The sequence below is a fragment of the Pezoporus flaviventris genome, unplaced genomic scaffold (genome assembly GCF_033815535.1).
Source record: "Pezoporus flaviventris isolate CSIRO_AGI_PZ_B2104156 unplaced genomic scaffold, CSIRO_AGI_Pfla_v1 ptg000015l, whole genome shotgun sequence".
NCBI classification, from domain to species: domain Eukaryota; kingdom Metazoa; phylum Chordata; class Aves; order Psittaciformes; family Psittacidae; genus Pezoporus; species Pezoporus flaviventris.
Genome location: NW_026892563.1, coordinates 35,534,188 through 35,551,488, shown reverse-complemented (window position 1 = coordinate 35,551,488; position 17,301 = coordinate 35,534,188). Strand labels below are relative to the sequence as shown.

The 17,301-nt window shown below is 38.9% G+C and overlaps 1 protein-coding gene across 17 annotated transcripts in view; it reads left to right on the top strand.

The window, feature by feature from the left end:
• ZBTB20 (zinc finger and BTB domain containing 20) overlaps positions 1–17,301 on the top strand; it is a 479,626-nt gene that overhangs the window by 88,038 nt on the left and 374,287 nt on the right. For 10 of the 17 annotated variants that reach the window (XR_009743495.1, XM_061454008.1, XM_061454005.1 and 7 more), the window contains one exon: positions 286–344. The exons of 1 other annotated variant lie outside the window; for it this stretch is intronic. The gene's annotated coding sequence lies outside the window, so the exon portion shown is untranslated. 6 more of the 17 variants (XM_061454011.1, XM_061454010.1, XM_061454001.1 and 3 more) reach the window with 3 other exon arrangements.

Below are 17,301 nucleotides of genomic sequence, written 5' to 3'. Positions count from 1 at the left end.
ATTGCTCCCTATTAATTCGGTGCTCAGCTGTGTACCTTTTCCCTCTAAAGGATGCATGTAACATGACATTTCAGATACTAGTACATTCAGCTTATTTGTTTGTCACTTGTGTACTAAATGTGAATGTGTAGGACTTTGTTTTGCCTCCTTCAGATAGCTATATATTTATATATATACAGCATTCCACCCACTTCCCCCACTGAACGTCTAGCTACTTGACTGTTTTGAAAACTCACGGTGTTGTGTGTGCAAATCGCTAAACATAAGCATTTCTTTTCTCTACAGCAGCATAAGAAAGAAGTGTTGAGAGCTGCTCTTACCCTTTTGGAGTCCGAAGTCAAAAGGTAAAACCAAATGCCAGTTTTTGGGTTTCTGAAGGTGTTGATTGTAAGCGTTTGGAAATGCTATTTCCTTATCACATTTGAACTGAGATTTCCCACAGGAGAGAAGCAGGGATATGGTAACATGACACAAAACATTATTAGACCTCTTTAAGAGCATCAGCGTATCTGGGCATAAATTATCCAGGTAAGTTACAAGTGGCAAACTGTGATGATCTATTTTAGTTAATATGAAAACATTGGCATTAAGAGTCAGTGGGGCTTTCACTGGAGTTTAATATTGCTAAGGATTTAATGATTTTTGTCTCACTATAACTTGACAGTTTTTATGATATATAAAGTTTTTTCAAATTACAGTAGGACAAATCCTGTAGCTCTTTTCTCAGGCAAGAGTCCCTCAATGGGAGTTTTGCCTGAGTGAGAACTGAATGAGGTCTAAATAATTAGCAATTAAAATATTCAGTTATTGTGCTACTGTATATAACAAAGCACTGGAGATATTAAAAATTGCTAATCTCTTCCTTATTAAAATGATAACTGCTAAACATAATACAGTTTTGCATTTTCTATCATTCATTTTTGCAGTTCATTAGTAGAGGTGAAATGCTTGTGACAAATAGTCATTTGAACTTTTGAGGGATTGACTTTGTTTTCCTGACATTTTAGTTAATATTTCTGACTGTGTTGATTTGCAAGCAGAAGTGTTGGTGGAAGCCATGGATTTTAGTCAGACACTAGATAACGAACAGAGAGTGACTTCTGATAAACCATTTGTGAGTACTTGCAGAAGAAACCAGATGGTAAGCTACTCACCAGGAGACAGAGCTAAGCAATTTAGATATCCAGTTTGTATGTGCTTTGATAAGCAGCTTCTTGTAACCAGCTCCAGTAATAAGTTAAGGATTGTCCGTGGAGCTCACTGGGCGGATAACTTCCAGTGAGACACTAGTGTTCAAACAGTTCAGCAACAGGTTCAGAAGCAAGGCTGGTGAAATCCTTTAGTTGTGCACTCAGCTCTGTAAAGTAGCACATGAACCATTTATTACTATGCTGTTTAAGATGGGGGCCAAACTGTGCTCTCATCCTACTTCACTGCAGAAGAGAATAAGAAGGAATAAGATGAGTCTTCTGCTTCCTTTGTCACACAGCAGCAACAGGATGTTTAGAGGGGGAGAGTGGTATTTGGTGAGTGGGAAAGCAGTGGTAAATGAAGGTGATAACTGGTAGAGGAAGAAGGTGAATTACTGAAAGGATCTGGAGACAGATGAATTTCCCAAGGGAAGACAACTCCCTCAATTTTGTTTCACCCATAGCCACTCCCTGGAATAGATTTTATTACTGATTATGCCTAAAGGTTTTGTTTCTAATCTTTCTGCAGAGCCATTCTAGGCCTAGGCATTTAATTGTGCCATATAACGTTGTTGACAGTTCAGGCTGTGATTCTGCAAGGGTTTACACATACATTTCACATACAGCATTATGAGTAATCCTGTTGAAGTAGATGAGATTAATTGCAGGACATAAAGTTAAGCGTGTATATTAGTCTTTGTAGTAAAAGAGGTGTAGTCTCATTTCTTTCTTTATTTTCAGTATGGGTGATTCTTTTTAAAAGTACATAAACACATGGGATTTTCCACCATTTTTGTGGCAATTAAAGAGGAGGTAGACGGTAACAAAAGAAGCTTTTCTGCTTGTAACCAAAATCCACAGTTTTGTCAGGTTCTCAGCTGTAAAGTGTGAGAAAGAATAGGCTGCCATCATTTTCCTTTTTACATGCACAGTTAAACCTCCAGCCAGAATGAGATGATCGTATAATTTATTATAGAGGAGGGAACAGGACAGAAATCAAACAGGAAGGCATGTGTGCTTGTGTGGACACTTGTTTATAATTTCATCAGATTGGTGCACACCTCATACATTTAGTGATAAGATATGCAAATTGTTCTGGAGCCAGCAGCAGTACTTCCACCTGAATGTCAGCACTGACAGAGATTTTTAAATCAAATCTCAACAACAACTTGTATTTTAAAGCATCTATTCCTAAAATACAGCCACCAGCTACAGACAAATAAGCACAGAATTGTTTTCCTACTTTCCTTCATGCAGTCTTCCCTCCTGTATTGTTTACCTCCATGGAGAAACAGGGTTGCAAGATTAGGTGCAGATTCTGGGTGTAACTATGGGTAACGGTGCAGGGAAGCACTGTGCACAGAGCACAGAAATGCACGTTGAAGGTGGGGAGACTTGCAGAATGAGATTTACCAGAGAAGGTATTTTTGCATCATACCTTCCGCATCTGTGAAGTAATGGGTAGTGCAGACTCTTCTTTTCAACTACTTTCTCTCCCTTTGTTTTTAGTTTTATTGCATTTGTGTCCATAGATCAGAACGGGGTAGTAGAAGCCCGTGGATACAGTGGAGAGTTGGCATGATAGCTTTTTCTTGAGATTGAGAACCAAAATTCCTCAAGGCTGTGGATGTTTAGCTGCTGGGGTTTTGGTTTTGAGTGTACATACAGTCACTGGAGAAAGGGTGTCACTGAAAATACAGCTTGGGATTTAAATATTAAGTGTGTTTATTTTTGGAATCCTTGTTCAGTGCCCATTACCTCTAAAGTGATAATCCTGTGTATTTTCTTCAGATTTGGTTCTTCCCTCTCTTTCTGTGAATGTATGCAAATAACTATGTCCCAACTCTTCATCTGAAGTTTTCCTAGGGCTTTTTGTGTTCTTCTTCTTGTTTTTAGTGTGTCTACTTATTAACCAGAAAGACATCAAGGCTGAAAACATTTAACAAAGCCTAACAATTTAAGTATTCCTCTATCTGTGCATGAGTCTATGTGTGTGTATGGGAGAGAGCTGCAATTAGAGATTATGAAAGATTGTTACTTGGTTTTGATTACAAGCCTCCTTGTGTAAATTGGCTTTCTGCATTTCTTAATATCACTTGGTCATTGTGTTCTAATAAATCCTCCTGTGTGACAGATTCTGATTTCTCATCAGCTGCTTTAGTTGGTACCAGTCTCTTCCAGGTGGGATTTTACTTCCTGCATTTAAATAAGAGCAATGTGTTTTTATTTTCCTACAAAATGAGAAAATGGATTTATATGTATTTGTGATTAGAAAGATATGACCAGTCCACACAAGGTAGTAAGTCCCACAATACATGCTCGTGGACCTGCTTCCCATAGCTTTCAGGATCCCCAGAAGTACTCTGTGGAAAAGGACTTCCAAAAACTCAAGGCTTACTACTTGTGTGGATTTAGGCCACTGCAGAACATTTTGTTTACAAAAACTAATTCTAGGGCTTACTTTGGTGTTGTGGATACTTAATTCCTACCCACTCAAACAGAGGCACTTCAAAATAATTAAAGTAAATGAATAATCCACACACTGAGCAAAGCCTTTCAGAGGGAAAGTGAGTTTGTTGATAGAAGGAATTTGCCTTTTTTTGGCTAAATAGTTCCTTTCAAGGTCTTCTTAAATAAGCAGCATATGCTTTTGTTGGAAAATAAAAAATAAAACTGAGTCTTTGTCATTTCTGCCATGGCTGATGGAGTTTAATCATTGAGAGCTAGAAAAAATCAGATAGAATTTGTTGATGATGGCCAGGCAATATTGTATTGCCTCTCTGCAAAATGCTGACTGATGTAGCGCTGAGAGAAATACAGTGGGTCTTGTGGCATGTTCACCTTTAATGCACTGCTTTAGAAGAATCTGAAAGAGTTTTTGAAGAATTTCTGGAGCTTTCTGGGGCCTGCAGGGTAAAAGCACCAATGGATGGGGAACAGCCGTGATGACTTTGATTTTTCCCTGGTTGGCTATAGGGATGCTCATGGTTTAGTCTTTCACCTGCATGGATGCACTTTAACCATATGCTCCAGTATGAACTCCATGGCTGCATCTATCAACATTGATACTTGCCAATTGGCATTAGAGTTGTTTGCTTGCTGCTGTGTGGGGAATAATTGCCTATAGTTGATACCAGTAACCAATTAATCTTACCACAACCTATATGTATATATATACATATATATATGTATAATGGTGATGTTTGAATCTGTCATATTCTGTCAACATTAAGCTTAACAGAAAATCTCCTCTTCTGCACAAGCCTCGCTTAAGTGCAAACTCCAATAGAGGAAATTCAGCTTCTTTCTTATGTTGACATTATGTTGGGTGTTTTTTCTGCGCTGAGTTTGATTCCAGGCATGCAGCAGCATACCAGAGGGAGAGGCAACCAGCAACGCAGCCTGCACTGCTGCTGCTCTACTTGTTATGAATAATAGCCCACTGGGCTAGTTAATCATTACTCTAACTTTTCCCTGTTCCTTTGTAGCTGATTGTTGCCCAGGGGACATGGGTTACCGGAGTCTGGCTGCCAACACAAAGTTCAGTATTGTGCATGAGTGTGTGTTTAGTTTACCTGCATATATGCATTGTGTTGTTCAGGAGATATTCTAGTAAAACTAACCATGCAAAGCCAGTGTGCCTATTGTATAAAAGTGGGAGAGGTAATGTTTTACCCTCTCTCCTTTGCCAGTTTTGAAAATGAATGTGAAAGTGTCGGTCTCTAATCCACACACTGGCACAACAGCATTTCCTCATTCAGGACTTGAAGAGTGGAATTTCAGGATGCTAAAATTCTGTTTCTTAGAGCACATGTCTGAATCACGTGGCCAGTGATTCACATTAATTTGCCAGGAGCCATGATCTGACACTTCTTCTGTGACAAAAACAACATTCCTGTCCACTGGGAGTGAAAAAATACTGGCAAGGAATAGATGTCAGTGAAGGCTTTGAGATTCAGAAGGTGGTATTTAACCACTACGGTTTTTGCTCAGATTTATGTAGCTATATTGATTGCTAGGGTGGAAGCAAAGAAGAAACCTGCCTTTTGGTCATTCTGAAATTCTTCTTCATCTTAAGTGCAGAACATTTGGTAATACCTGGAGGATGTGATGCAGATGACATTTTTGCCACATGGGACAAAATCTGGTATTAAATTCTTTCCTCTGTGCCAGCGAGTCGCTTTACCTTCATTTGAAAGAATAAATAGTAATTTTGCTGTCCAGATGTCAATATTCAGGTGGCCAGACTGATTAAAGGGCTGATCTTTAATATCTCTGGTGTTTGTTTTGGGAAAGTTAATTTTCTTCAATGGATAGCTCAGGACAGCAAAATTTTTTGCTCCTTCTCCTGGTCAGATTTCTATCCTGTTGTCTTTTTTAAACCCAGTAGGCACTTGCTTCTATGTTTTCCCGTATAAGTAGAGCTGGAGTTGACAAGAGGATGACTGTAAAAGGGAGGATTAAAACCTCCATGTGGTGGTACAACTCTTTAACACCAAAACGTTGTGTCCTGCATAGTTCAATAGATACATTATTCACTGAGCAGTACTCTGAAATCCTTTTCCCCTTCTCTCCTTCCCTCTTTCCCTCCCTTCATTACTCTCTGTTTATTCCTTTCTCTCTTTCTCTCTCCCTCACTATATCCCTATCTCCCTCTCTCTTTCCCTGTCCCCTCTTTCTATAGGTGGATGTCTGTTTTCCAGTTAGAGCTGAATCTAACATTGGATTGGTGAGATTGTGGTGATGCTGCTGAGCACCTTGCATGGACCTTTTTCATTTTGTAAACCATCCAGTCAAAACCAGAGTATCAGAGTAACCTTACTGCATAACTTACATTGCCAGCAATACAGGTCATTAAAAGACCAAACCCCTCTTCCTCCAGCAGCATCAAATGAAACAGCAGACAATAAAATGAGGGACAGCAAGAAGTCAGCAGCAGTGTGAGCTGGACCATTTACATGGCAGCACCGCATTTTAGTGCCAAGTAGATGAGATAGACCATTCTGACTCCAAAAAAACAGCTTTGAGGCCATATTAGCTATTCCCTTTGGTTGTTTAGAATCAAACTTGTATCATTTTTACTTATATTAATAGGACTCTGGGGATTATACAGGTCTCTGCCTTCAGAAAGCATATCTTAAGGATGGCAGAGAGAATTTGCAGAAGTAGGCTGAGGCTCTTCGGAGAGACAAGCAGCTGAAAACTTACATTTTTTTCTGGCAAGAAATCAATATTGAAGAAAACAGTAAGGAAGCAAAAAAATGTTACTGCTCAGTCACTCATGGAGCATTTTATTTTCCTAAGGATTTTTCTTTTAATTTTGTAATAATCCGAATTAAGGTCATTTGCAGGCTTTGATGGGAAACTTCTTCCTTCCTCTGAATTATAGCATCTCTTCAATAATGTTTATAGGCACATTTGAATGTTCTTTATGAGATGGGATTGCCCCAAGACTCAGTATCTGTGTCTAAGAGCTCTCGTTGTAAGTTATGTTAGAACAATTTGATTGATATGTGGCTAAAACACAGTGTTCCAGGCCCACCTGCTTGGCTGGGCTATAAAAGTGAAGTGAGCCAGTTCAATATAAGCTTTAAGCCTCCTTGGGATTCCAGAAGCCACCAAACTCTATGTCTCTTCAGGTAATCTCCTCCACCAAGACCGGAGACTCCCATTATTACTTCAGAGGTCATCAATGGAGAATGTCTTTCTCTCTGCTGGGATGTTATACTGCAGCAGAGATTCAACTCATTTAGGGGTGACTGAACCTCCCTAGGTCTTGGGAAAACCCTGAATTTTACTGGAGCAAATTCTGGATATTTGAGAAATAGCTTTTATTTGATTGTTTTGCAGTTTTAAATACACTTATCTTCCCAAGGTTCTCTGTTACAATTGTTGAATCTGAGCAGTGATTTACGTGGAAGCAACACCGTAATGGGAAAACCCTAGTTATTATCCAAACTGATGCAAGTAACAGAGCCCGTCTTCCTCCCAATCTCTTCAGAAAAGTGTCTGTGTGTGTGGGTTGTTTCCAGCCAGTTGGCTGAGGTGGGGGGGAACTGCACAGATTTTCACAGTAATGCCCACATCCATCTTTCTCTCAGGGAGATCTGCTTCCTGTAGTTCGGAGATCTGCCTGTGGATTTTTGAGCAGAGAGTTACACGTGTATGTACACTGAACATCAGTGGCCTGCAGGTAATCCCATTGTCTCTAGCGCTGTGCTTCAGTAACATAGGCTAATGTTCAGTTACCTAAGCTTTATGGCACTAACTCAAAGGCAGCAGGTGGTGAGAAATAACTTGAATATGCCCTCTCCTGGTGGTGGCCAGTTGTATTAAGTGCTCTTTTTCATTCTCCAGTTAGATTTTCCAGAAGGTGTCCTTCAAATCATGAGTTGTTTAAATTATCCTGCTCCTCAGAGTCATTGTGTAGTATTTGAAGTCATTAAATTAAGCTAGCTGCTGGATTTTGTATTAAAGAAGTGACACCCCCCCGCCTTAGTTCTGCTCCCTTCTTGAATACAAAACCTTGCCAATTTTCTGAGGAATATATGTGCATGTAAGTAATTTTCATCTCATAATGGACTCCGTGTTTATCTGAATATTGATGAAAATAGCAAAAGGAAGACTATACTGTCACTCTGAAAGCACGTATCCTTTCTTGTTACATAGCTATAAGAAGTTTTACATAGTGCTTAAACTTGTATTTACATGTTCAGATCAACTTTTTGAGGGGGGAAGACATCGATTAAAAATCTCAACTTCTCTTTTAGAAGCTTTTTCCCTAACATCCAGTAATATGGGCGTTAGGGTTAGTATGGTGTATTGTAAGAATAATACATATAAGCCTTAAGAAGGAGACTTGAACTTACATTTTGAAACTTGTATGGCCTGAACACATTGCTCTGGGTATAGCTTCCAGGATTACAAGAGTTTTATCTTTGAATAAAATCTTACTTTAGTAACTGCTACTTTGACAATCAAATAATTGGATGTTTTTTACAACCAAAAAGTATGATATAGCAGCAGGTTTTCCCCCTTTCCTGAGCAGTTTTCTAACCAGAATTTCTTTTCCTGAAGTCTTGCCAATGGCATAAATAAGGAGGGAGCACGTGGACTTGTGCAGGGCGCTCACTACAGCAAAAAGGAAACTGAAAGCAGTAAAAGCTCTAAGCTGTGTCTGAGCAAGCGTCACGATATGTACGAAATGCAGACCTCACTTCTTACTACTTTGGATAAATGAGCTAAGCTCTCCATTTACAGAACAGTTTCTCTATGTGTTGCACTTCCGTTTCTTACTGGAAATCAAACATCTTTGTTTTTCAGCACTTCTCCCACCTGCATATTTAGTGGCTCATGCACACCCCTCTCTCCCATCCCCAAATCCATGCATCCTAGAGAATGAAAGATTTAGGAAGGTACAATTTTCATAGGTAGTAGTAAATAGGTATAAAAAGTTTTCCCATTGCATGAATTTCCTAAGGGGATAATACATGAAATCACAAAGGAAAATGCCATAGCAGAATAAGTAATGAAGTAAACTCAAATCTGTACCTTCATTTTAGGAAGATGCAGCTGAAGTAACAGCATTGCAGAGGCTAAAACCAGAGCAGCTGGAGTAGAACTGGTTTTGAATCTGAGGTTTTGCTTCTAACTTCGTCTTCAGTTTCCTCTAGAATCTTTCTAGTTGTGGAAGATACCTACTTGTGAAATAGGAGTAAGACAAGAAATCTTCTTTCTTTTGTATTAATTGTATTAATTGTTAACACAGCTTTTGGTGAACTTAACATAGGAACTTCACAGGAAGCATTCTTGGGAGTGATCCCTGCAAACAGGGAACAAATGCTGTATTTCATTTAAATCATTTCTGTAAGAGGAAGGGCTTGGGCAGCATCTGTGTGGTGGGGTTTTTCAGTTTTCCTGTTTTCTCTAACTCATTGCATACCCTGATATAACCAGGCATTAGAAGTTTCTCTCCACACAAAGCTGTCATTGTTTTAAGGCCCTTCTCCTCCCTTTGATCCTGTGTTGAAACAGGTGCCTCAGTTGCTTGGCTCTCCTGGAGCAGTTTTACGGATTAAAGCATCAAAGGTACCCTGCACAGTGGCACTATTAACAGTGTGGAATGAGGCTGGGAGGAAAACTCATATAGGAGCTGCACACCTAGGTGCAGTTAGTAGACAGATACAGTTACCCTCGTTAAGCATAATTAAACCTAATATTGACTGTAAACTGTTACTTACCTTAAACTTCTCTGCAGACATTGTGGGAAAGGGATTAACTTTGCAGATGGGTACACTAATTACTACCTTCTTCGCATTAAAGTTACCATCAGGAAGGCCTGTATTCATAAATAAAACATAGTAGGGGATGGGAGACTGAGAAATATGTAAATTCATTTGCAGAAGAAAAGACCAAATTAAAAAAAGAAAGTTGAGTGATGCTACTGGAAGCAAAATGGCACTCTAGCTAATTACCATGAAAAGTATGATAAATCATGGTCGTGTATCCTTGACTTCTGACTGATAGAGCCTGCAGAGCGCAATCTCTCATGTGTAGCTGCCTCTGACTGATTTAAACCCATACCACTGTCGGGTTTGATGGGAAAGCACAAAAGTGTGCTATTTTATTTCCTTGGGTATTGTTGCTACCTCTTTCTCCCAGAAATGACTTGCAATTATTGTAAAAATACAGTCTGATTTCTTGTCTGCAGAAGAATTGTTGTTTGATGCAATTGACAAACAAAGGCTCCAAAGCTGGTCTAGTTATGGTTTAATAGCTGCATTTTCAAATGCAATTGATCTGCTATATTGAGACAATTATAGAAATACAATAAAATGTCAAGGGAGGGGTTGCTTTTGCTTTGGTATATTTATTCCCATGGGAGATATTTTGTGTCCCACAGACAAGATCAAAAGTCAGAAACGGTTTTATTTGTGAAGTTCTGTTTGTTTCCTGGGGATTTTTAAGTGAGTCACATTGCTCCTGTGTGCTTCAGCTTTTGGCTGTGTTTCCTCCCAAATTTCATCGTTTTCTGCACTTTACAATTCCTGCAAGGGACTGCACACACACTTAATTGGGATTATTCAGATGAGAGAGGCTTGGGGATGAGGCCGTACTATGTGTTATTGTGTCGGTGCTGTTACTAGCTTAATCCTGTAAACATTTTACATTTGAATACATAAGAATGATATGATGGCTCTTTGTGGGGTATTTTCTGTTTTCCTTGTATATCTGGCCGGAGTACTTTTTGGTTGAGTCATATCAGCATAAAAGTCTCTTCTGCTGAGCTAGCTCATGCCAGAATAATGGGAGGACAGAGTTATCCTGAGCTTCCTGAGCAGAGCATTGCCTAAGCCACAGGATTAGGAGAAGCTTGAGTACACCAGTATTTGACACCCAAGGTGGAAACTTCCCATCACAGTGGTATTCTTATTACGTGGATATTTTAACAAAAAAGTATTACTGGCTTCTATTGAGTATTACCCTTTAACTTTTTTGAACTTCCATCACTGGGCACACCAGAGAAGAAATCTAATATTTGAAATGCTCATAGTATAGCATTTGGTAAAAGAAGGAGTGGGAAAAGCAGAGTTGCTGCTTGAGCATGCACAGATACTACCTAGTGAGTACCTTTTTGTTTGTTTCCTTTTTCTTTTGGGTTTCTCTTCTAGATTTATGCCTGTAATACCGATGTGATGTAGAGGTAGGAATGTGTAGTTTCCAGGTATAGGTATTACGTTTCAAGAAACGGTGCTAAGTAATTAACAGTATTTTCTTGCTCTGGTAACCCCTATTCTTTGCAGCTTTTTGTGTACCCAGCTGCAGTGTTTATTGATGTTATCCTCATATCCTTTTCACAGTTTCACTGAGTTTTGACAGCATAGGATTTGAAGAAATACATCAGAATTGTTTCAGAGCTGCAAATTACTGTCAAGATTTGCGTGGCCAAATTCTTGCAGTGACATACACATTGTAACAGAGTGTTAGCAAAACAAAGAGATGTCCAAAATTATTACTAGCTAGCAAACCCGCAGGTTAAAGGGAAAACAATTTATTGGAGTAAATACAAATTTAGGGGTTTGGTTGTTCCAGCATAAAGGACATCTGTATCCCTTCTCTTGTTTAAGACTACAGAAGTGCAGCAAGAAGCTTTCACCTGGGATTCACTTTTGAGGAGCCATTTCTTCTGCTCCTTCAGGGAGCAGAACAACCTGGTTATTGGCTTGTTGCTTTTTTCCTGGTTCCCTTCTAAATCTTTTCAAAGGGAGGAGAGAAGGGTCAATGGAGAGAAAATGGATAAGCAGGCTTGAGACATGGAAGTTCTGAGGTTGCATAGCCTCTGTATTGCTGCTTATTATCAAGGTGCCTGGCCAGATTTCCCCAGGCCTATCTGCTAGATGTCATGGAGAGTTACAGTCACATTGCATCTCTAACAGTGGACAGTCTAAATCCTGAGCAAGCATTTTTGCATTTGGCCTCTTTGTAGCAACTGCATCCTTTTTCTGATCAGAAATTGAAATTGGGTATATCAGCTTCCCAGGGAAACGCTGAAAACAAGTATTTTTGATAAATAATAAATATTAGGAAAGCTGCATTACATAAGAAATGGGAATATAAATGCCAACCGTGTTTCTGGGGAGGAAAGAAATTGTATGTTAGCAACCTAAAACTAAACTGGATGAATTGCCATCTTCTGCCCATCCAGCCGGTGTCCACTGGACACTCTATGTCCGCTGGGCACAGTAGTAATTGATCTCTTTTATCTCCTGTCAAGCTCATTCCCTCCAGTTGCTCTAAGATTGCACTGGAGATTCTAGCAAAACAATTATCTAAGTAATAATATGCTTGAATCCCAGGTATCTCTGCAAAGCATAGGCCAAATCCTGTGAATCCACACTGAGGCAGAATTTCCACTGAAGTCAAAATTAGAGGCTTTGTCACTTCCAGGGTTTTCTGTCAGGCAAAAATTCCTACTTACTTTCTTCCCCTGTGGTATGGATGAATAAACACATTTATGGATTGGTATAAAATTTGGACACAGAAAATTTGTTACAAAAAAGTAAGGTAGATATTTCTATTCTTACGAGCATTTTTTGGTGGAGGGAATATCTCATTTCAGCAATAATATTTCTTAAATAATAGCTAAATGAAGTATTTGAAGATTAAAATTCTCATTTTCATCAATATCAGAACAGCTGGATCCTTAGACTGACTTAAGACAAAATGAATGAATGTGGACATATTTCTGCCAAGTTTAATATATAAAAATGGGAAGCCAGGCTTTTAAAGATGGATGATACTCTTCATATGAATTTAAGACATATTCTTAATCAACTGGTTTAATTTTATTTGAGTTAGGCAGAATGTGTCTGCCTAAAACTCTTTTACATTTTCTACTGGGTGTGCAATAGGTTTCAAAGCTTTTTGCAGTGTGGAGGTTATCTGCCGCATTGAGATACACTCAGCTGTCCATGATTTCTTTTCTTCATCCAGAGTTGTTCCTAGTGGAACACTCTCCAGAATGACAGTAGTAGAGCTTTCATCCTTTCCCTCCGTTTGTAGTATCAGAACCTAATAGCAAATGTGTGAGGCTGTGAAGACATTTCATCACAGCAGGAGTGTTTCAGAAAGAATGTGAGGACACTTCAGCAGCATCCTGGCATCTTCCTGGTATGTAAACAGACAGTGTCAAGGAAATTTGGTTCTAACGTGACTCCTTATGTCTTGGTTGCAAATTCTGCTCATCGTTGGGTCAGTTCAGCACTCTTCTGATATAAATTCATGCTGAGCTGGGGCTTGAGAGAGCGAGAGAATCTGTTTCTGCTTTTTTTCCATTAAGGAAAAAAAAAAGTGGTTTCTTCTCATCAGCAAACTGTTTTGATGAGAGCTAGAGGGGGATTGAGCTATGAATTCAGCTGGAGGGGAAGAGTGAGGGAGAAAGTTGGAGACTGCCATTTTGGCATGCATGAAGAGAAGCACTTACAGAAACTCGCCCCCAAAAAGGACAGCTTTTCCTGCTTAAGCAGGTTTGGTTACATGTCTTTTTGCATATAAATACTACAATGTATTGAGCAGAGGAACATGCAGTCAGTCCTGTAAAAGCTTTAACAAATCAATGTGTCCGTTGCTTCTCCTGTTTCCTTTTAATCTCTTCACACTTTCCTGTTTACTCTTATCCTTGCCCAGTATGTTGTCTTCTCTAATGTTTCCTTGTATCTCTGTTTTCATTCTTTCCTGTTTCTCAGTAGCTGTGTTGTTTTGTGGCTGAAGCCCTGAATTTCACAGTCTGTCTTTACACAAGCAAAATGCCTGTTGAAGTCAGTTAGGCAGGGTTTATCTTCTCATGTTTTGGCCTTTGCTTGTTATCAGGTAGTTATGTTGCATCCCTAGCAAACTGTTTTCATTCTGTGACGTACACTTAAGTCACGTAAGGTCATTTATTTTACATTTACTTCTAGAGTGAGTCTGCTTACTTCCAGTCCCTCATTTGGAAGCCTGTTAGGAGTGTGCATGCTGCTATAACATGCAAATTCTAATGAGTAGGTGGAGAATAAGTGTTCTTTTGTCTGATAGGTTAGTACTTTTATTTTACCCATTTAAACACAAAGATGGGCATCTGCTTGTCTAATGTTCAGTACGATCTCAGTGTTCGGTGTCCAGGGGGGATGAAGTACTTAAACCAAAATAACTTAGGAGCTGAGGAGATAATTATGTATGAGAGGAAATACTGGGAAGGGCAGGAATGCAAATGAAAGCAGGCCAAGATAGATTCAGATGCTACAGAATAACTCCCCATTTACCCCTCCCTCTAACACACAGACAGTAACCCTCAATAACCTGCTTGAGTTAATGAACATTTTGCTGCATCTAAAATGTTGATGCAAGAGATCATTACTTCTACTGGATGTCTGAGTGTCTGAGCCCACCCTTGTTCTTCGGAGTCCCAACCTACACTTTTTTGTGTTGGGAAGAAAATAGGAAGTGTTATGTCATTGGAGAAGAAAGGTTTTATTTGTGTGTTAAGATTTTCTGGTTAAGGTTATTTCCCTCTGCGGTGAAATGGAACATAGGGACTTTTTACGCAGAGAATAAACTATGAGTGTCAGGTTGTTGTAAGAGATAGTCCAAACCAATGTACGATTGTCCACAAATGAGTTCTGTGCTCCATTTTTCCCTTTGCTGAACCAAAATGTGATCATCTTCTCTATTAGAAAATCATGAAGTGGAGAACGTCTGTGTCTGAGGCAGTGTTCTCAGCGTGGTATAAGAAATCCAAAGACTCAACTCTAAATGGCTGTTGAAATATAGCTGGTTATATCTATAGGGCAAGGTGGCCTCTCAGTAAGAATAAAACCAAAACAACCCCCAGAACAACAAAACCCAAGCAGAAAGCAAAAACATTAATACAGGAAGACGAAGATGATGTTCAGAGTTCCAGGACCACAGTTCCTCTGGACCTTGGAAAGATGACTGACTTTTTTTTTTCCTGATTCCTCTGCAGAATGGTGCTACGTAGCTATCAGTGTAAAGCTCTTCCAAACAGTTAAGAATAAAAGTACTGGTATATTTTGACTTGCAGCTATAACCTGCAGGATTTTTCAGTTTCCATCTCTGATGCGCTGTAAGTCTGTAGCAGAATGCTTACAGATGAAAGTGTACTTACCCTGTTTCGCTTAGTATCCACTGTGGGCAGGGGAGCTTGGGCTTGTCCGTTAAACCAGTTTGTGTCTGCCCCACTTTGCCTGTTCTTCTCCCTGTCGGATCCACTGCATTTTTGAAGCAATAGCTTTTGGTGCTTTAGGAACATAGAATAGCTATTACATGCCTTTGAGTTAACAAATTGTGAGTATTTAAATCACATAGTAAAATGAGAAATTGTTTCTCCTGTGTTTATCATGACTAGTAGCTTTACAGCCATCAAACTGAGCTTGGAATGACCAATTGACTCTTACACTTTGCATGTTGACTGGTGACTACAAATAAGAAGTCCTTCCACCCCTGCCATGAGGTTATGAGACATGGTTATGTAGTAATTAATGCGACTGTATCATTTTTTAACTGCTACAGAAATACAGTATCAGATGCTCAGATGGCATCAATTGGCTTAGCTCCACTGAAGGCAACAAAGCGCGATGCCAACTTACACCAGCTGAGGATCTGGCCCACAGTTGAAAGGAAAAAAGGGACAGGCTGCCAATATGGCAGGGAACATATTGAGATTTATGGTACTGACTTAATCAGTAAAAAGTTCTGCTTGAAGTGGTTGTCTCTGTGCGCATTCACATTAGTCACTTCAGCTGAAGACATTTGAAGCTCTAACACAACCCGTGCGGGCATATTCCTGCTCTTGCACTACTCTCTTCTACATTCTGTGCTTTTAAATATCCAAGAGGATCCCACCTCACTCCCCTTCTTCTAGTTGGTGATTCCTCCTCACAGATCTACCACAGGTTCAGGGCCACACATATGTATGTATTTTAATGTAAGTTTACTTTGATGCCCTTGTTTTTTCCCTTTTACTTACATTGTGGTGTAATCATTATCTGGTGTAATCATACCTAAAAATGGGGAGGAATTTCACACGTTGCTGTTGTAACTTTTATCTAGATGCCCTGTTTGCACTGAAGTACCATATTAATCTTTATGACAATAAGAAAATCCAAGTTGCTGTCTTTGTATTCAAATGTCTACTTATTTCTTTATTTGGAGATAAGGTGACTGTAGCTAACTTAATGCTTGTAAATTTTTATCTGCTTGAAATGTGATTGAATAACTTGATGGATAGAAATTCTTTTCTCTGTGTTATGAAGTTAGTGAATGAAATACTTATGAAATATGAAACAGCTGCAGATTCTTCACAACTGTTTTCTTCTACATTAATATAACTATTGTAGCATTTGGTTTGTAATAATTGCTGTCTCTAACTTGCAAGCCATTTCCAGTTCTGATATCTTGTTCTTGATTGTTAATAGTGTCTGAAGGAAATAATCTTCTGGGCCTGGAAGTTTCCATGCTTGGTCCCATCTGTAACATTGAGTATTTTAGAAACTATGTGATCCATTCTTGTAATACAAAGTTGAGGAGACAGCTCTATTCTGCACTAAAATACTTGCCTTTAAGGATGTAACTTACTGATTAATGATTTGGAATTTGATGTACAATATGTATGTCCAGCCACTTTTTGATTACACTCTCTGAGTACATATTTAAGCAGGATAAACTTTCAGAAGTAGAAGTATTTGAATATCTAAAGCGTGCAAAGAATGTTGAGTTTTAAACATGTAATGAATTTGCTCTTCTGTGCTCTAAAAGTATAAAAAAATAAACTAATCATGAAACCATCTCCAGGTACAAAGGTCAGCTGCAGTTTTACAGAAGTTTCAAAGGATGCTTTGAATGACACTCTGTCTCTTACCATGATATGTTTTCCTGCACTTCAAAGTAAGAGTGAGTCTTCTGTGGCATCTGTGTTATGTAAGTGCTGAACAGAATGTCAGAGAGGCAGGACACAATGTTAGTCTCTTTTTCTTTCACTTACCTAATTATTGAAAAGAACACAGTGCTACCTCACTCTTTTAGGACAAATATATCTTACTGAATCTACCTGATTCCGTATCTTACTGAAGTCCGTGAAAAGCTTTGTGTTTCAACCAACAGTTGCAAGTTTAAACTGAAAGCATGTAGCAACCTTCAAATCCGGTTGCTAGAGGTATGCTAATTGTTGTTGATTCACTTAAACAGTACAAAAAGACACTTGAGAATATTGTAAAGTACTTATGAGAAAGGTATGACTTGTATTAAAGTGTTGCAACAAATGTTTAAAGCAATACTTATTCCTGTATTCTTGGTGGGGTTTTTAGATATTCCAGTGCACTTTACAAGTTTCCAAATGATAATATATTTTTTAAAGAACCTTAGAGTGGTTTTACAAAGCATCATTATCCCCATTTGACAGATGGGGAAACTGAAACAGAGCAGTTAAGTAACTTTCTCTGGGTTGTAGGATAATTCACTGCTAAGCTAGGGATTGATTATTTCATGGCATTGAGTGTTCCACTGCTTCTCTGCTTTAAAGAATGCTACAGTACCTTCATGATACAGTTTAAAGAAG